This window comes from Psammomys obesus, unplaced genomic scaffold (genome assembly GCF_907164565.1).
Source record: "Psammomys obesus unplaced genomic scaffold, mPsaObe1.curated_primary_1811, whole genome shotgun sequence".
NCBI lineage: Eukaryota > Metazoa > Chordata > Mammalia > Rodentia > Muridae > Psammomys > Psammomys obesus.
This window is the reverse complement of record NW_026586589.1, coordinates 2,886,028-2,907,389: the sequence shown is the minus strand read 5'-3', so window position 1 is coordinate 2,907,389 and position 21,362 is coordinate 2,886,028. Positions and strand designations below refer to the sequence as shown.

General features: G+C 41.6%; 1 non-coding gene and 1 pseudogene across 1 annotated transcript; one reads left to right on the top strand and one right to left on the bottom strand.

Annotated features, from left to right (window-relative positions):
* Positions 1 to 18,455: 18,455 nt before the first annotated feature.
* On the bottom strand, positions 18,456 to 19,167 carry LOC129672672 (NADH dehydrogenase [ubiquinone] iron-sulfur protein 8, mitochondrial-like; annotated as a pseudogene).
* Positions 18,826 to 19,014, top strand: LOC129672811 (U2 spliceosomal RNA). The gene has a single exon (XR_008719560.1). It is a non-coding gene; the product is annotated as a U2 spliceosomal RNA (small nuclear RNA).
* Positions 19,168 to 21,362: the final 2,195 nt, after the last annotated feature.

The window sequence follows — 21,362 nt, the reverse complement described above, 5'->3', positions numbered from 1 at the left end:
CTATTGTTCTGTCTGATCTCTCCTTTCAATAAGCCCAGGGAATCCTTTTCCCCGGGACTGATCTACACTCTACAAAGTCCAGTGTTTTATCTCTGAAGGTGACTTAGGTGAAGAAAGTTACATTCTAAGACATCTTAAAACAATTCTACAACAACATCAATGACTAGAGAAACTGTCCTCATTCTTGCTTGTTTACCTGTAATCTGACCTAATTTTCCCACCCCATAAATCGATTCCTTTTTCTATCTCTGTTATTTTCTCATGTTGATGTAAAGAAGGTGACCATGTAAAGTATTTGATGGGCAGCTACTTTATGTCAAGTGCCAGGCTGTTCGCTTGCATGATCTCATTTAAATCTAGGCCCTGACAGTGTGTAGTAAACTTCTCATGCCTCTTTGATAAAAATTGAGGTTCAAAGAGTAAATAACATTCTGAAGATTATCTTTAAGTGGGAAGATATTCACTATGTACAGGCTTTGGGAAACCCTTACTCCTTGGATAGAAATGGCTGATTCGAGTTTTCCTGCTATTTTGGTATCTCTCTCTCTGTCTGTCTTTCTGTCTATTTATTTATTTTTTCAGGTGGTTGAGATTAAGCCCAGGGCCTCTTGTGTGTTATACCACTGAGCTATATCCTAGCCCCAAGTCTGGCCTTTAGAATTACAGTTGCTGGTCTCTCATGAACTAGCTCGTCTATGTCCACGATGGCTTTAAATGGTACACTTTCCGTATTCTGTTTCATGTTACTTCAGTAGGGACTTTGTAGCATGGCTCTCATCTCCCCATCTACAGATGAGAATCTGAAGTCTGTCAGAGAAGTGAGAGCAGTTACTGAGGATTTCACAGGGACTATGAAGGCAATGCCCAGCAGGATGGCTGTCACAGAAAAGAAACATACAAGCCTTGGCGAGACATAGAAAAGCTTGAACCCTCTCACTCTGTTGGTGAAAACATCAAAATTGTGCAGTCACTTTGGAAAGCATTCTGACAGCTTCTCAAACAGTTAAATACAGAGTTAGCATATGATCTAAGAGCTCTAGTTTTAGGTACATACCCAGCAGAAACAAAAACGATTCCATCAAAAAACTTTTTATGTGAATCTTCATAGCAGGGCTATTTATGTCAAGAATAGTCAAAATGAAGACATGACCCTTCTGTCCACTAGCTTACAAATGGCTAAACCAACTCTGGTGCATATAATACAGCTGAATTTTATCCAACCATATAAAGAATACAGATACACGTTATAACATGTAGGAATCTTGAAAGCATTGTGTTGAATAAAAAGCAGTCCCATTGATAGGAAATGTTCAGAATGAGCAAATGTATAGCAACAGGAAGTGGATTAGTGGTTGTCTATTGATGACAGGGTTGCAGGTATACTAAAACACGAAGAAAATGTAATAAAAGAGGTGGCTATCTGTGTTTATGACTCCTCTTGAAAATATCTTTAAAAGTCATTTGTACTGAACATGCATGCTTTTTTTCTTGTCATTCTTCCACAAAGAGCACAATTTAACAACCGTTTGCATAGCATTTACATCATAGTAGGTGTAGAATTAAGAGAGGACTTACAGTAGATAAGATGAGAGCCTATAATTTCATATACCAATACTATGTTTTACAAGAGACGTGAGCATCTTTGGAGTTTGGTCTCCATGGTATCTTGGGACCAGTCCTTTCCAGATACAAGGGATATTGTGTTCTATAAGTGGCCATGGTCGTGGTTACACCAGTCTGTGACTATATTAAAGGATATTGACTCACATGATTTAAATACGTGAAATGTATGACATGTGGATCTCTCCATACAGTTGTAACAAAACAAAATAAAGCTGTATGACAAAGTCACCACCGTCAGGGCTCCTTCTATTCTACCCAATGAAATCCTTGAATCAGTGGTGCCCAGAAATGGCTCTGCAATGGCTCTGCACTGGTCTCTTGATGCCCAGCATTCCTCATCAGTTTCATTTAGACTTCTAGAAACTCCCGGTGGGACCCGGACATAAGTGCATTTGAATGATCCTCGAGGTTCCTAATGTGGTTTTGATGGAGAAGCTTTTTTCCAGTCTTGCCTCTGTGCATTCCACTCTCTGGAATTCTGTTCAAAGGCTGTAATCTACACAGGACCTAAAAGATTTGGCATGAAATTTTGATCAAAGCAATTACCTATATGCTTTTTCGGTGGAGGTTGTCTGAGGCATAGCAGTCAGAGAAATTGAACTGTCAGAAACTAATATAAGAATAATAAGGGAATATTTCTTCTTCATTGGACACCCAAGATGAATAGCAGGTAAAATAAAATCTTAAATTAAATTGCACATGTATATGACTTTACTCTTTGTTAAAGGACTATAACGTGAATAATGAACATATTAAAAAAAGAAGAGCAGACCCTCAATTTCCTTCAATAATGTTAGTGTTGTATATCCTAGCTTGAATAAAACACATTTCACAAAACACCTACACAGTTCTGCAATGCATTGTGGATGGCCTCTCTGGAGAAATCTTACATGCCTTTCAATTTTGACATGGTGATATGGTAATAATAGAATTCTTTGGCATATAATTCAGCAGGCAATTCTTTTCACACTGTTCTTAGCTCTGCTGATTGAAAGCCAGGGTTTACCTCACCTGGGTCTGACCTGCAGTAAGACTCTAAGAGTTGAATGGGGACAGAAAAGACCTTTTGTCTTCTTCATATTTGTGGGCCTATGGAGTCAAAGGCTAAATGGAAATGTATTTGAAATTGTATTCATTGGTAGTTTCATCTTGTTAAAGGGATACTCCAAATACAAAGCATAGAATTTCACCCGCCCCCAACTCCCCACGAAGCTGGTTTAACTGCTCTACTTCTTTGGCTGCCTCTGCACATGTTGCTCTTCTATTTCTATCATGCTGTCTTTCTTCACATGGTCCAACATGGTGCATGACCACTGCCATGTTTGCTGTGGGAAGAGAGGAAAAAAAGCCTAGGTGAGTTTCTAAAGGAAGGGCCTGGGGGTTAATACACCATGTATCATGCTCATGTCCTGTTGGCCAGAATGTAACCATTTTTTTTTTCTTAAATGTTTATAATGAGTTGAATATAAGAGACCGTGACTTAGGAAGATGCATTCAGGTTATCTCTAACCACGTGTTCCACCGTGGAAATGGCTACATGAACTTGTCACAGAACAAAAGGCAGGCATAAATCAACATAGTTCACACATACATTGGTGGGAATGAAATTTATAGGCGGTTACACTGGGGCAGGGAGATCTTTGCGGTATACCTCAGGTGCTACCTAATGATATTCTTAGCTTTCGTTGGTGAAATATCACTGTCTTCTTAGTTAACACCTTACAAAAGTTGTATTTGACAGACAGTTGAGAGGATGTTAGGTCAGATACAGAGGTGGGAATAAATAGCTATTAAGGGAACTAAAGATAGCATGAGAAGATTTTAGCTATGGGTCTACAACGTGCCAATTCTTCACAGTCATGGGTTCTCACCAGAGGGTCAGAGGACAACATGATCGCTATTCTTTTACTAATTAATTAATCAATCAATTGACCAATTAATTAATTACCATTATATCTTGATCACAGTTTTTCCTCCCTCCTTTCTTCCCAACCTCTCCCTTTCACCTCTGTTCCCCTCTATCCTCCCTCCTCCCTTTCTCCTCAGATAAATAGAGGCCTCCATTGGATATCAACCAGCCCTGGCATATCAAGTTGCAGTGGGACTAGGTACATCTTCTGTTGATGCTAGACAAGGCAGCCCAGTTAGGTGAAAGTGATCTAAAGACTGGCAACAGAGTCAGAGATAGCCTCTGCTCTAGCTGTTAGGAGTCCCACATGAAGACCAAGCTACACAACTGTTACCTATGTGCAGAGGGACTAGGTATGTCCCATGCAGGCTCTCTGGTTGGTGGTTCAGTCTCTTTGGACCCCAATGTGCCCAGGTTAGTTGATTCTGTATGTTTTATTTTAGTGTCTTTGACTCCTCTGGCTCCTTTAATCTTTCATCTCCTTCTTCCACAGGATTCCCCAAGCTCCTTCTAATATTTGGCTGTGGGTCTCTGCATCAGTTTCCATCAGGTGCTGGGTGAAGCCTCTCTGATGACAGTTATGTTAGGCTCCTGTCTGCAAGTATAGAAGAATATAATTAATAGTGTTAGGGTGGGATTTCTCTTGTGGCTGGGTCTTAAGGTAAGCCAGTCATTAGTTGGACATTCCTTCAATTTCTACTCCATCTTTACTGCTGTACATCTTGTAGGCAGGACAAATTGTTGGTCTAAGGGTTTGTGGCTGGGTTAATGGTTCCCTCTATTAGAAGTATTTTTTTTTTTTTTTTTTTTTTTTTTTTTGTTACAGGAGATTTACAGGAGATGGCCGGTTCAGGCTCCATATTCCCCATTGCTAGGAGTCACCCTCATAGAATCCCGGGAGTTTCCATTTTTCTAGATTTCTATATTGTCCCTGAGATACTTCCCCACCACCCATTCCAGCTCTCTCTCTCCATCCCCCTCCCATTTGTTCTCTCATGTTCTCTTCCCCACCCAGTCCTCTTCCTTCATCTAGCTCCATGTCTATTCTATTTCCCCTTCTCAATGAGATTCAACCATCCTCTCTTCATCTCTTCTTGTTACTTAGCTTCTTTGGGTTTGTGGATTGTAACATGGCTATCCTGTACTTTATGGGTAATATCCTCTTATGAGGGAGTACCTACCATGTTTGTCTTTTTAGGTCTGGGCCATCTCACTCAGTGGCAGACTTTGTGGTTTGATTACAGGGAAGAAAATACATTTCACATAGCAGCACATGGACCGTTGGTAAGGTGGCATGAAATGAGGGATGAAATGTTGGAGGTGAAGGTAGCATGGGCAAGAGAGTGAGTACATCATAAGCCACAGGGCTGAGAGAAGGATTAAATGAGCTGAGGCATTTGAAATGTCTATCTTGGTGACTAGGACACCGTGGGTGTTGTTTTAATGGTACCTCTGATTAGAATCATAATTTTCCAAGATCCACTCTTCCTTCACTCACTCTCAACCATTGGTCGAATTAGGCATGGCTAAGATCCTCTCCTCCATATCTTTGCCAGTTATCTAGGCAATTACACTGCAAAACTGCTTTGCAAGGTTTGCCTGTGTAGTCTACTCACAAAGGCTCTGAGAAGTTCTGTGGGAGAGAAATATGTTAACCTTTGTTTTACCCAGAGCTTTCTGACCCCTTTCAACCATGCTATTATGTCTTATAATGATTTCATGGACCATCTGCTGTCGTTTTAGGGAGCAAGCATTCTGTGGCTACCCTATGGCAAAATGACAATCACACAGTCAGCAGTTTGTTAAGCTGGGCATTGTAAAGAATGACTCACTTCAGACTTCTTAGGAGAAAAATGAAGCTCTCTTTTCCTCATCCATCAAATGAAAGTCACTTGAACTCTTGGAGTAGATTTTATGACAAATGAAGCAGCATATTCTGAATTGACTGATGCTGCTGATTGCCAGCCCTGGAGGTCAAGGGAGGAAGTGAAACCTGGCTATGTGTGCCTGGCCCTGGCATTGGTTAGCAGTTATTCTTTAAGCCATCCTTCTCACCTAACAGAGCCCCAAAGTTCCTGTCTAGTTTAGTTCATCTTTTTGGTCCTAAAATGGTCATAGAAATTAGGTAGGATATGAGGTGATGGCCAAGGAAATAGAAACATAAAAAGGTGTTTTTTTGTTTTTGTTTTTTGTTTGTTTTTTTAAGGCTACAGATCTGGAATGTGAGTGCGAGTCACTTCAACAAGCATTTATGCCTCGCCCACTAGTGCCAGACACTATGGTAGGTTCTGGGAATGCAGTGACAAAGTCTTTGGAGTTCAGAAGAGACAGATGCAAACATAAATCACAACAGAATGAAAAGTATGACAATAAGCAGAGAGGGGAATAAGCTCAAGAAGAAAACAAAGAAAAGGTGGCTGGTGAAGGATAATGAAGGGTTTTTTTCCCATGGGAAATAAGAAGAAAAGACAATCTCTTCCCCCCTCCTCTGTTCCCTGCCTCCCTCCTACTCCCTAATATGTATGTGTGTGTGTAGGCCAGAGGTTGATGTCAGATGTTTTCCTTTATGGATCATATGTCTTGCTGAATCTGGAGCTCACTGATTGACTAGACTGCCTGGCCAGCAAACTCTGGGGACCTTCCTGCTTTTATTCCATTCAGCAATATTGTTACATATAGCTGAAATTCTTTTATACCACTTTGTGGGTTTCTTTTTCTCCCCTTCACCTTTATTAACCCCCTAGAACTACACAGGAAAGAAAAAAAATAGAGAGGAAAGGGGGTGAAGTTACCGTTAGACTACTTCCTGCTGACTGTCGACAAGTCTGATCTTTGTCATAAAGATACCTAATTTTTTTCTTCTCATTTCTTTGCATACCTGACAAGCAACCTATAGCATCTAACCACCAACCCACCACACTGACAGCTGCAACCCACCCTTCAGGGCCCTAGCATTTATATAGCCTCTGAAAAGTTCCCAGAATTCCAAATGTCACACAATTGCAGAAACTGTCTGCAGCTGGCGAAATCACGCCCCTGATAGAGCACAAGGCAAATCACAGTCAGCTGCTGTGAAGCAGTCTCTGATCCCCACACCTGAAATTAAAATGAAAAGATATTCCCATAACATTTCTGTGTTTTTTTTTTTTTAAAGAGACCAAAATGACACAGTTCTCACTATAGTTACCGACACAGAGCACCATGCCCAGGTTTTTATATGGGTGCTTGATATCTACACCCAGGCTTTCATGCTAGCCTAGCAGACATTTTACCAATCTCCCTAGCCCTGTTGAGGGAGATTTCCATAATTGTGTCATAGGCTTCTGGCCTTCCATCATTTATGCAGTTGGTGGGCCTTACAGAATATTATTTGTGTATTCGTGTGTGCATGCGAGTGCGCTCGTGTGTGTGTGTGTGTGTGTGTGTGTGTGTGTATAGTATGTCTGGGCTCCAAAATAACAAAATCTTAGGCCGTTCTCCTTCAGTCTTCAACTCATTTCTGAACAAAGTTGACGTCATAAATGCTTTGCAAGAGCTACGTCATGTCATAGCATGATGATGGATGAGAGAATCATCAATGTTGGCCGAGAAATGCATCTACGAGGTTAAAGTTTAAAAACTTTAGTAAGTCAAATCTCCTGAACTTGGACCGGGAAATGAATGTAAGGGACAGGATCTGGCCTCAGGCTGCCTGTGGCTTTGTTTCACTTGCCAAGAGACAGAAGACCTTTTCTTGGGGCCTGATTTTAGTGACTCCAGTGATGTTTCAGTCCAAAGTTCTTTTTCTCTGGATTAGTGTTTTCTGGTATTTCAGAGCCAGCGAGGAGCACTGACTTGGGAAGCCACCTCCTGTAGCACTCTCTGATGGGGCCTCTGTGTGACAGACTGGCTGGTTGTGATTGGCAACCAGGGAGGACGCTGTTACACAGCAGCTGGTGTCATCCACCACCGTCGGCTTCCTACACTGTGGAAGCTTTGCGGAGCCGGGAAGGACCGAGGTTATCCTTCCTGGGACAAGCACAGCTTTTGGGGAGGCTCTGTGGAAAGGAGCCTGCTTTTAAAGATGCCTCAGTGGCTGGGAAGATGAGTTAGTTGGTGAAGTATTTGCTCCAAAAGTGTGAGGGCTAGAGTCTAGCTCCCTAGAAACCATGTAAAATTTGGTGTGGCTTGTAACCAGGTGCTGGATGGAATGGTAGAAACAGGCAGATCCAGGGGGGCTCACTGGCCAGCCAGTCTGGCTGAATCAATGATATTTCAGTTTGCTGGGAGACCCTGTCTCAAAAAATAAGGGCTGAGCAATTGAGGTAGACGCTCAAAGTTAATCTCTGGTTTCTACCTGCATACACACGTGCATGCAGGGTGACTCATGGGTGACGACAGGAAGTCAAGGCGGTGTGCCAACCATCGGTGCATATGAGGCTTGTTAAAGGAAGAGGTATACAACCCAGTGTTAATGGGATTTCTAGTTCTCCACTCCAGGAGACAGGAGGGTGGGTAATGAGGAGGACTTCTGGTACCCACCAGCAGTGGCTCTAGTACTGTTTATCTGTGATCTGGGGAAACAGAGACCAGGGCATGGTTGAAAGCTGGAAGGTAGCACAGAAAAGGAGGGGCTGCTTTGAATTAAAGTTCTGCATGGTTGTAGTGGGTGACATGCCAGCTCCCTCAAACCCCATCTTTAGCTCCTTAAAATAGATTCTTCTTGGCTGGGTGTGAGCAATATCATTTTATAAGTACATATTCCCCCCCACAAAATTAGAAAGACGAAAGGGATTCAGTTTTGGAAGGAGGTTTGCTAAGACTTTGTTCAGACTAGGTGTGCTGGCTACTTTCCATCTGACTCATTCATGCTCTAACTCCAGTTTGCACGTGACTCCATCCTGACATAAGGCTGACATCTGCAGATTCTCCAGCTGAGGTTCGATTTTTGGCTTCTGCTTGGGTCTGGCCAATGAGATGAGAACAAAGTGTGGGAAAGGATCCAGGTACTTGATTCCTATCCCCCTTCCTAGCATGGGAACCATGTCTATCTGTAGCCACACCCCTGAATGTTTCCTGCTTGCTGGGCACCCCCAACCCGTTTATTTTTACTGTGATTACTGTATCTCTCTACCCATGGATTCTTCAGGCCCCAGATAGCAAGACTCTAGCTGTTACTGCTTTTTTACTGTCTTCCCATTGTTTTCTCTCTTCAATATTTTTGTATCGGGATGAAATTCTCACAGCGTATTATTAACCATTTTAAGCTGTACAACCCAATGACATTTAACACATTCATCACACTATTCAATACACAGAAAACTATCAGATATTTTAGAACTGGAGCTACAGATGGCCCTTAGCTGCCAAGTGGGTATTAGGAGTTGAACTTGGATTCTCTCAAATAACAGCAAGTGTTCTTACCATCTCTCCACCCTACACCAAATTCTTATTACATCATGACACCCCGCCAGTCTCAAAACATCATTGCACCAGAAGAACATCTGTAAAAACAGCCTTTAAGGGCCAAGCATGGTAATGCACGCCTGTAATCTCAGCACTTGGGAGGCAGAGGCAGGTGGATCTCTGTGAGTTCGAGGCCAGCCTGGTCTACAAAGACAGTCCCGGACAGCCAAAGCTACACAGAGAAAAACTCTGTCTCGAAAAACTCAAAAGAAAGAAAGAAAGAAAAGAAAAAGAAAAGAAAAGAAAAGAAAAGAAAAGAAAAGAAAAGAAAAAATGAACAGCCTTAAAATAATCAGTGGTGGTCATACACTTGCTTCCTACATCTGTGCTTTTGCTCCTTCAGGGTATTTAATATAAAAGGAATATATGATATATGGGCTTTGTGGCTGTTTTCTTTTAGTAAATTGTTTTAGGTTCATTCAAGTTGTAGCATGTGCAAATGCCATTTATTTTTAAGGCAGAACAGACTGTTGTCTGGCTACACCTCTTCTTAATTCTAAACTCTGCAAAGTGATAGGCCCAGAATGTGGTCTTTAGACCAGCAACATCAGCATCGCCTTGGAACTTGTTGGAAATGCAAATTTTAATATCTACCCATCCCCTTAGATTTGGGGTCCAGAATTTTGTTTCTGTTTTGAGACAGGGTCTTGCTATATAGTCCAAATTGGCCTGAAACTCATGATCACCCTGCATCAGCCTCCTGAATGCTGAGATTACAGGTATGTGTCACCCCTGGTTGAAATCTATATTTTAACAAAAACCTCATCCCAGCCAGATTCTGGAGCATGCTTAGCTGTGACGCACACTGCTATTTGTAGTGTCTGGATTAAGGTCTTCATTCCTGGGGCATCCTGCTCTTCCTGACAGAGTCACCAACATCTGTTCCCTGTACACTCAATTCTTGGTATACCCTTAGCAGGGCAGTGGGGTCCCAACAACTTCAGTTCCAGAAGTAGGTATGATGTAGATGTTCCAAACCAAATGATTTCCTGATGGTGCAGAGTGGAAACTTGCTTGATTAGCTTTTCTCCTTCTCACTGATTTCTTCACTCCAAAGCTTGTGTTTTCTATAGCAACTTCCCATATCCACACCCTGACCCTGAGAAACTACTTGCTCTTAATCTTATTTCAGGGTCAACTCCTGGGGAACCCTGATATAACTGGATAGCCCCAAAGAATGGCCAGTATAGATATAAGTGAGGTGGTTTTTTTTTTTTTTGAGGTGATAGATTAAGTAATAGATTTTTGGATTCAGATAACACCCGTTCTAGTACTACCCTAAGTTAATCCAGGGGAAAGACTGTCTTTGGAGTAATGTGGGTTAACAATAGAATTTATCCCTATTAAAGAAATTCACACCCCCACTAACTTGGGAAAGGAAAGCACTTTGTGTAGAATTCACCTTGAATGTGTCTAAGTTTGCTCGATCTGTATTGCTACCATAGTAACAAGAGCAATTAAACTTAATCTCTTTCCCTTCCTCCTCTCTTCTCCATACTCCAGTTCATTTTGGATTTGCCTTGAAGTATTTTAGCAAAGCAGTTGGAACACCCTGTGCTCATCTCTACCCTGATGCCTAGCCTTCTTGGTTTTATCAGGTTCTCTGTTCCTGTTGGTCTCCAATCTCTTTCTTTGGTGAGAGAGTACATGTACCTAAAGCACAGACATTTAAGAAGGATTTAGCAATTAGGTAACACAGGAATGACATCAGCTGGGCCAGTGCTCAGTCCCCTGTGTCAACTCAGAGCATCTTTTGGGCAATGGAGGCGTCTCTCAGTTTGTTGCTGTCACCAGGAGCTGTCAGTCAGATAAACTCAAACCTGCATTTCCTACTGAGATGCTGAATATTAAAAAAAAACCCCACATTTCTAGGGCCCAGTTTTAATTCACATTTTTTAAATTATTTTTTTTAAAGAAGAAATGAATTCACAGAATCTGTGAATCAGATTCTAGGAGTTACTGAGAGGCAAATAACTAGTCGATTTTGATAGCTACACCTCACCAGAAAGAAACAGAACTGGTAAGTGTGGTAGATTTTTGGGCTAGTCTGTGCTGCATCTCTTCATCGTACCTGATTTCAGACCCTCTAGGGTGGATGGTGCCATCTGTCCACTATGCTGTGACATCTTTCTTTGTTTTTCTATTTTTTCTCCCCAATGTTCCAGAAGCTCACTTAGCCCACACCAAGAACAACTTGGAAGTGTGTGAGGAGTTAGTGTACTAGATGTAAGCTTCTACCTACAAGTCATCAGTGATGGTGGATGAATGGCCTTGGGCTCTGATTGGACAATCCGAGGTACATTCTTAGTGGCGCCTGAGAGAGATTTCAAAGGAGCTGAGGATCAGTTTTGTTCACTGAGGCAATCAACTCTTACTTAGTTAGTTGTGGCTGACATTATTTGCTGCTGTTGGGGATCCCAAGAAAAATTCCAAGGTAGAGATTAACACGCAGGAGATTTATTGGAGAATGCCTTTGGGATCAAACATGGTAAAGAATAGAGCAAAGGAGCATGACTGGGCAGAAGTCAAAGACGAGCTATGGTGTAGCAAGTTATCTCTGACTGTGAGCCTGGAGCCCTCCCTACTCTTAGACTTTGTAAGGTCCTCGCAGCTCACACGTAACGATTTTTTTGTGTAACCCTGATTCCTAATCCACAGCTCTAGATAATTAATGACTATGTGGGAGTGAAGGTGTGTATATGCCACACTGAATGCGGAGGTCAGAAACAACTCTTGGGAGGATTCCCTGCCCCTTTGTAGGGCCTGGGATTGAACTCAGTAATCATTTTTGTGTGCAAGGGTCTTACCCACTAAGCCATCTCTCCACAAGCTCCTCCTCCCACCTCTTCACCATTCTGTTCTCTTATCCAATCACCTGCTCATCCACGTATAGCATCTGGCTACGTGCTGGGTTCTTGGAAATGAAAAATTCCAAGTGAAATACTGCAGTAGTGTTTACAGAGCAACAGAACAAACCACACATGCAGATACATAGAAAGAAATTTCTTGAGATGTAAAGGTTCATAAGATTGTGGAGGCTACATCCCATGGGCTGTCACCTGCATGTGGAGGTGGTGTAGTTCCAGTCCATGACCTTAGATGTGTAGACTGGGGCCAACAATGCAAATCACAGTATGAGTGTGAAGACCCAGCAACCAGGAATATAACAATAGCACAAAATCAATGCCCCAGCTCTAGTGGTGTCTTAGTTGGAGTTTTATTGCTGTGAAGAGGCACCATGACCATGGCAACTCTTATTAAAAACAAACAAACAAACAAACAAACAAAACACCTAATTGTGGCTGGCTGTCTTATAGTTCATAGGTTTAGTCTATTATTGTCATGGTGGGAAGCATGGGAACATGCAGGCAGATGTGGTGCTGGAGAAGGAGCTGAGAGTTCTACATTTGGGTACACAGGCAGCAGGAAGAGACTGTGAGCCACTGGCCTGGCTTGAGCATCTGAGACCTCAAAGCCCACCCCTAGTGACATACTTTCTTCAACAATGCTACACATACCCCAGCAAAGCCATACCTCCTAATTGTGCCACTCCCTTGGAGGCTATGGGGACCATTTTTTATTCAAATCGCTACAAGTGCCAAAAGCAGATTTGCCAGTCTTTCTTTTCTGTTCAATCCATACCTTCAATGAATTGGATGATTCCTGCCCATATTGATAAAGGCATTTTTACTATATTCCATTTACTGATTCAAGTTCTCATGTCTTCCAGAAACACCTATCTACTATACCAAGAAGTTATATTTGCCAGCTATCTGGGCATCTCTTAGCTTAGTCAAGTTGACAAGTAAAATTAACAATCAAAGACATGATCTTCTACATAGAAGAGTTCATAGTCTCATGGGGATTGACAAATATAGCAACAGATCATTAAAACAGGCCCTTGACAAGTCTTGATGACAAAAATAGAGTTATTAAGACAGATAGGAGTGTTGATGACAAAAATAGAGTTATTAAGACAGATAGTATTTTGGGCAGAGAGCCCAGATCACATTTTGTGTGTTGTGGTAAGCATCATTAGAAACCATATATCCGGAAGAATAGAGGCCATGTATTTGATAAAGATCATGAGAGTATACAGGAAAGTTTTGAGGAGCAAGGGGAAAGAGGAAATATGATTATAAAATAAAAGAGCTAATAAAAAGAGCTGCAAAGGAAACAAGTGAACTACTGTAGTTCATGGGATTTGTAGCATCTTAACGCCTTGGAGGATGGCTGGTCCAATCTGGAGGTTTGTATCTTTATAGAGTCTTTGCAGGACAATTATCTAATCTCTACTCAGCTCTGGCTATAACTGGTGATTTTGTGTTTTCTAACCAGGGTATATATAGAGAGGTGGGGACACCCCAATATGACTTTGTTCATTAGCACTGGCCTGAGCTCCTCTACTCATCTCTCCACACAGTAATGCTTTGCATCAGAACTGCCACCCTCTGCCTCTATTATCCCATTAGAGCTCAAGAAGCTGGGGCATCCATCCACTGACACGTGATTACCTATGCCTGCAGGACTGTGTCCAGCATTACTTCTCACGGGTTGTGCCTGATATGGGCTGAACAGGCTTCTGAAGCCATAGAGAACAGGAAAGAGATATAGCACAACCTTAGTACAGGATACAGTAGACACTCAAAACCATATAGTTCTTTCCTAGCTGCTGTCCCTTCTTGCATTTTGGCTTTTGCCCTTAATTTTAGCTGTTAGCAAAGAGAGCTCTACAAAATGAATACAAGAAAAGGCTGTTTTCTAGTTCAGAACCATTCAAGAGAGTCTCAGTACATTTTGCATTAAGGACCAAACTGTTAATTCACCCCTCAAGGTTTACAGCATCCTCTTGGCCGTTGTGGTCCTCAGGACTCTAGTAACAGCTGGTGTGCTAGCTCTCTAGTTAGTGTCTTAGCATCTTGACTACAGTGTGACTTCTCTGGTCTCAGGTCTTCATGCTGAGGAGTTCCTGTGTCTGGAATCTCTTTCTCTAATTGGGTCTGCGTTCTGTGGTAATAACATTTTCTGGGAAGCTTTTATTGAATGGCTGTGCCTTTGAAGTTGGAGGACCAGGGCCGAATTCATTTCTCCTCATTTTTTCTCTCCCTCTCTCTAGCCCTCCCTGCCTTCATTATTCCCTCCTTCTTTTGCTTTGTTCCCCTATTTCATTTTTTTTCTTTTTTGTTAAGGTGTTAGGAACATGCAATAAATTAGACATATTTTAAGGATGTGGTCATTTAAGTATAATTATATACCTCCAAGTTCCTAAGGCTCCTTCGTATTTTCTTTGTGTGTACATGTGGTGAGAGAGTGAGGTGTGTGTGTATGTGTGTGTGATCTCAGGAGTCATTGCTCAGCACTGGTCACCATTTATTATTATTATTGCCTTTTTCAAGCTTCCCATAAGTGGCCCCTTACAGCACCCCATTTTTGCATCTGACTGTCCACACCCTCTGTATTGGTTCATTCGGCAGCTGCTAATATTCTTTTCTTTATATAATCCTACTGTGTGATCCTATATGTATTGTAATTTAAATTTTTTTAAAATTTTTTCTGTTACTTTTATCCACGTGTATCAGTTTTATGCAATATTAGGTTTCATTGTAACTTTTCATGATGTATATTCACACTCCCATTATCTTTTCCTATCACCCCCACTGGATCTGCCTCTTTCCATAATACTTCCCTTCCTCTTTGCATGTCCTCCCCAAGCCCCTAGATTCCACACGTGAGAGAAGACATACGATACTTATCATTCGGACAAAGTGGCTCATTTCACTTCTTCCCAGTTTCCTACAGTGGTATGACTTCATTCGCTTTTGTGGCTAAATAAAACCTTGTTGTCTGTATCCATCGTATTTTCCTCACCTGCTCATGTGTTGAGGGAAACCTTGGCTGATTTCACGATTTGGTAGATGTGAGCACACAGGTATCTCCCAGGCACGCTGACTTGGATGCCTATGGGTCAATTGGTAGTTCTGTTTATGGTCGCCGGAGCGAACACTGCTCTGACTTTCATAGTGGCTGAGCTAATTCAGGGTCCCCCAGCAGTGCCTGAGGGCTTCTTCATCCTTTTGCATCCCTGTCAGTATTTGCTATTTTGTTGTGGTGGTCATTTTCTTGATGATAACAGTTCTGACTGGAGTGAGTTGGAATCTCAATTTTTGATTTGTATTTTCTTGAAAGCTAAGGATGTTGAACATTTCTTTACATACGTCCTAGCCATTTATAGCTCTTCTTTTGAGAATTGTCTTTTCAGTTTATTTGCCCATTATTGATTGGGTGATTTTTTTGTTTGATTTTTAAAATTCCTTATATTCTAAAATTTAGTCCCCTGGCAGATGTATAACTAGCAAAGATTTTTTTCTCCTTCTCTATGATGTTTCTACACTCTGTTTTTCTTCAAAATACATCGATGCAATCCCATTTATTAATTCTCATGTTTCCTGAACTATTACAAGTCTGATTCAGGAATTCCTTCATTGCACAGCTCCTATCCTTATTATTATAATGTTCTTGTTAGCTTACAAAGTAATGGGTTTCATTGTGACATTTTCATACATACACATCACTATACTTTGTTATTATTTTCCATACCATTTTTCCCCTCCCCCCTCCCAGCCTCTTGCTAGCCCTCTTCCTCCTGGTCCCTGCTTTTATGTAATGTATTTTCCATCAGCTTCCCTTGCTTCTTTCTGCTTTAGATCTCTTTCTTGTCCTCAGAGTCCCCTTTCTCCTTACATGGCTATGATAAAGTTTCTAGATTGAACTAGTGACAATGGGAAGCGCTACTCACAAAATGAGTACCAGCATTCACCTCTCTGTTTCCTGACTGTGCACACAATAAAAGCACAGGCCTTATGCTCCTGCCACTATGACTTTTTCACCACAATTGTCACAGATTTTGAGTCAAGACGAAGCCTCCTTTCCTTACTTGTCAGGCACTTAGTTATGGCAGCAGAAAAAAAAAAAATTACAAGGGAGCTTCCTGCGGCCCTATTGTAAGCAAGTGAAATCTGAAGACTGTTACTACAGCAAAACAGAACACAGCTGTGGAAGTGGGCTCATCTCACATCTTTCCTTGTGGTCTCGCAGTTCTTCCCAATTTCTTGTTCATGAAGTGGCACAAATCCTAATGAAGTTGAACTTTCTATCTTCCCACTTGTACTGGACCCCAAACCTGTAAAGGTAGAGGCAGTTCATCTTGATTATTACCTAGAACTTTGAAGAACAGTGGCAGGGCTTACACATGCTTAGCTTTAGCCTTTCATAACAGTGAAATCAGTTTTCCTCCATATGCTCGCCTCACGGTGGGTGGCTTGGAAGAGGTTGCCATTTCTCTTTGTTTCTAACTTCTGGAAAGTTGATTATAATGTGAATAACTGAGATTCTCTGGGTTCATCTTATTTAGTGTCTCTTGTATGGAAACCCTTTTCCGGTGTGGAGAATGTAGTTGCTCTACCCTCCCTCTCTGTGCCCACACTCCTCCTAATACTGTGGCTCAAGGGGGTTTTAGCATGGTTGGTAGCAACATCTCACATTTGACTTTCCCAAGCCCCAGAATTTCTCTTTATGGTACAGTTGCTAAGTCCACTTCCCCATCCTGGGTCAGTACCTCTTCTAGTTTTGTTTCTGCTATAGCAATAAAATACCAGGACAAAAAAATCAACTTAGGTGTCTCTAATACTGTAAACAGACGCTTTGCACACTTCCTAGCACAAACTCTCACACCTGGCAGATGCTAGTTAAATATTTCTCAGAAGAAGGCCTGCTATTTATGTCATAGTGGTAAAAAAAAAATGAAAATTTTATAAAAAGTTATAGGGTGGATGTTCATCATTCCAGATTGCAGCCCATCGTTACTGGGAAGACGAGGCGGAAACTTCACGCATCTAGTCACATCACACCCACGGTGAAGAATGGAGAGAAAAAAGTGTGTACGCGCTCACTTGCTTGCTGGCTCTTGGCAGGGCAACCTACTGTGGAAAGTCCCTCCCTGGGGCTAGGACCCTCTTCCCAGGTCATTCCCGTTTGTGTCAGGTTGACAGCACCCCAATTACCTTTTGCTCATCACATTCCCTTGTCAGGTGTCCCCTCTCTCCCCGAGGTCACTTGTTGATTTATTTGGCCAGCGCTGAGCTCCCTACTTCCTTGTTCCCCGTATCTGATCGTTCTAACTCACCCTACCCTCTAACAACAACAAGTTACTGCGTTTCGGGCGTCATCACACACCTCTCTGTCCAGTTCTGATTGGCATGGGCATTTATCAGCTGTTAGCAAACTGAACTTCACTGTGCTGGAGTAGAAAGGTGCCAGAGTGAGAAACAGCTTGGGAAAAACCAGCGCCTCCAAGTTCAAGCCAATGTCTCTGTAACTTTTGATTAAGGAATCTGTATCGTGTGTTGATTTGTAGGGGCTCTTTACACAGCTGGCTCTTGCTTTTTTATCTACCTTACATGCAGGTAGATAAAAGAGAGTTTCCTCCTTGGTCCTGTATCTTTGCTTACGCCATATTTTACGGTGGTTGGTTTTTAATTTAATTTAATTTAATTTTTTTATTGTTGCTGTTGTTTTTGCTTTTTTTTTTTTTTTTTCAGACAGGTTTTCTCTGTGTAGCCCTGTCTCTCCTGGAATTAGCTCTGTAGACCAGGCTGGCCTTGAACTCACAGAGACCCATCTGCTTCTGCCTCCTGAGTGCTGAGGTTAAAGGCATGTGCCACTACCGCCCAGCTCTTTAGAATTTTATAGTTTTAAAATTTAGTTTGTCAGTCTTTCCTCAGTGGCTTGGGTTTTGTAATGTCTCAAGGCACGAAGTGTATGTTTTCTTGAAATTTTTTTTTCTCACACTTAAGTCTCTGGTTCATAAATCATATGTGGAAAAAGTCATGGGTATAATCCTAACTTTTATGTACGGAGAGCAAAGTGTTCCCCAAATTTTGAATGGCTGCGTAGATGCATAGTGTTCTCATTCACCGCATTGATTCTAAAGTAGGTTTGCAGGGCTGGAGCAACGGCTCAGCAAATGAAAAGCACTCGCTGCTCTAGAGGATATACGTTCGGTTCCTAAAACCCATGTCAAATGACGCACGACGATCCATTACTGCAGCTCCAGGGGCTCTGACATGCTACACACGCACACACGCACACAGATGGCACCCCCCCCACAAACACACACACACACTCACCTACGCATATACACACACCCACGCACTCACACACATGCCCACATTATACATTAAAAAAATAAAATAACAAAGCTAAGGTAGATTTACTTCTGGGCCCTCTATTCTATGGCAGGGGTGTGATTTTATTCCTGGGACAAGACCGTATTTACCCAGTGAGTACAGTTAAGAATATCTTTCCTTTCTTTTCTTTTCTTTTTCTTTTTGGAATCGTGCTTTCTTCGTGGGCCACAGGGCTGAGCCAGCTGGCCAGGTCACTGGTACAGGTACAGCCTGGAATCTCCGCCTCCCACTTCTCACTTCTCGCCTGTGCTGAGTAACTTTTTGCTGTACAGCGATTCCACGTGGGTCTCAGGGGAGAACTCAGAGTTGGGGCCCTCCACCATGGCCTGCCAGGGCAGGCCTCCTGGCAGGAACCGCAGTAGAAGCACTTGGTCATGTCAATGTCATAGCGTGTATCCCGGCGGCTGTCATCAGCTCTTGGCTCAGCCGGGATGGTAACAGCTCACAGAGCTCGCTGCGATGTAGCCTTTCTTCCCACACGGATAGCGGCGCACTGCATGCTCCCACGGAGGCGTGGACTCAGCAGGTCCTTCTCAAATGGGTAGTTGATGGTGGCAGGCTCCCAAAAGAGGGAGCTCAGGGTCATGCCCAGTCCTCGGAAGAGTCGCTTCTTGGCCCTTTGGCTAAGATCAAGTGTAGTATCTGTTCTCAGCAGTTTAACATCGTTCTATTTTTAAAAGAGTCTCTCATGTTTGTTTGTCTTTTTCAGAACTGTCTTAAATATTCTTAGATTTTTTTTTTTTAACTCCAGAACAGGTGACTTTTGGAACCAGAACAACCGGCACAAAAAGTTCCATTTGCCTTTTGGATGAAACCGTAGAGAATTTAGTAGTTGATTTCTGAGGAATTATCATTCACATTATAAACTTTCCCATCCATAGTGTAACTTACTTTTCTTCGGTTCCCCCAGAAGTGTGTGAATAAGGTTTTTTCAAATTTCTTCATGAAGGTTTCGTTTGTTAACCTTTACTTTCAGCTTTAGTCACAGATGTCTGTTTTTTTTTTTTTTTTTTTTGATAATGAAAATAGTTTTGAAGATTCTCTCTCTATATTCTAATTGGCTTATTTTCACTCCACAAATAGCTGCTGAGATTTTAAAAAATACTGAAATTAGTTCTATAAATTCAATCATAATTTTAATCGTATCTAGTGGTTTTTAGATTCTCTGGGATTTCAGAGTAGCAATCATATTCTAAGCAAATAATGACAAATTGCCCTTTTAACTTTCCAATCCTTGTACCTCATATTATTTTTTTCCTTACTGATCTCACTGCAGCCTCAGGAGAGTAGGGGCGGTCACTGCGCACCTGTGTGTTATTTCTGATCCAAGATTTATGGGGTTTTAACCAAAGACTATTGACAGTTCCTAAATTAGGATGCTCTGACTCACAGTTTTTGACTTTTAACTTTATGATCTGCAAAAGCAACATGAGAACATCAGGAACCTTACTTGGAATTTTGACTAGACGGTATGTGTTCCAGTACTTTCTCGTGATGAGAGTGTCGCCACAGTATAAGTTGAGGAGAACCTATATTATGTTTATTATACTTTATGCTCCATTTTTTAGGCTAAAAACACATTTCTTGCTGAAGTTGTAGAAATGGCTCTTGAATTTTACTGAATGTTTTTCTTCAGTTACTGCGATAATAAATTTTCACTTTTTAATATGTCAGTGTAGTGTTGCACAGTGCTAAATTTTCTGACTTTTACCCTCCTTGCATAAATTCTTGGCATAAATTCTACTTGACTATATTTTCTAATTTAAAAATTCGTATCCTTGGGGAGAATTTGTATTTAGGGCTAGGGAGATGGCTCCGTGGGCGAAGTTCTTGCTTTGCAAATCTGAAGATGTGAGTTCAGAAGCCCAGGACCCATTTCAATGACGGGCAGGTGTGGTGATTTGTGTTCCCAGCATCCAGGGCACAGAGGCAGGGGATTTCTCGGAGTAAGCGGCGTGGTTAGACTAGCCAATCCAGTGGGTTCTCAGTTCAAGTGAGAGAGCCTGCCTAAGTATATAAAATGGAGATGATTGAGGAAAAGAAATCTGACGTCAACCTCTGTCCGCTACATACTCGTGTGCACGTGCACACACACGTGATCTCACACATGTAAACACACATTCATACGCTCTTGCTCTCCTTACACCTATACACACAAAAATTCTATTTAGTGGACTCCTGTGTTTTGGATGTCCGCATTAATATTTATAAGTGAAATTGGTCTATATATTTTAAACTAGCTGTTGAAGGGTGTGGAATTGCTTGTAGTTATTTGTCTTCCCTGCGGTAAGAGCGTATTTTTTTTTTTTTTCAGTTACATGTACTGCCTTCCTGAAACTGGAGTCTACTTCTGTGTCCCTTTGTCAAGTTCAATCGCATAGTTTACTTGATCTTTATGTCTGAGAGTCAGTGTGTCAATCCCAAATAGCGGTTTTAGGCGGCATTGTGACAGTTTAACTGTATCTCAGGTTACTTCTGCCTGCCCTAATAATGGCTACACTTCACACAATGGCGGTTTCTCTACCTTAGTCAGTGGACTATAGAATTATGGGAAACATGGCTGGACTGGGTTCAGAGCCTCAGCTGAAATGCAGCCTACATATAACATGAATGAAGAATATTTTTTTTTAATGCGACGAGATTTGGGGGTTGTCACTATGGTAAACCTCATTAAATATCCACACCTGGATTTAAGACTCAGTGTTAATTGTTTCCATAGTAAAGCTGGTTAAGATATCCATACCCTGCCCTTAAGAATCAGTGTTCAAAAAGAATAAGTTTTTACTTATCTTGATTAAACTGGGCTACTTCATTTATCCTTTCCCTAAACATAACTGTACATTAAAGAAACAGTTGGACCCCCTAATATTTGGTAAAACTTGATTGTAAAACTGTCTCGGCTAGTGTGTATTTTTCATGCGGTGGGGAGCTGTAGGAAGAAGTTTGACAGAGGACTCAATTAAATCTAGTTGTTGACATGTTTAAGTTTTTTATTTTTTCTCTTATGTCAATTTTATATTTCATAATTTATGTTCTTTTTTTCCCTTCCAGTTTGGTAATTTATATTTTGCAGAAAAGTTCTCCTTGTAATTGTGTTTTATGTCAACATAAAGTTGTCTGCAACAGTCTCTCCTGACTAA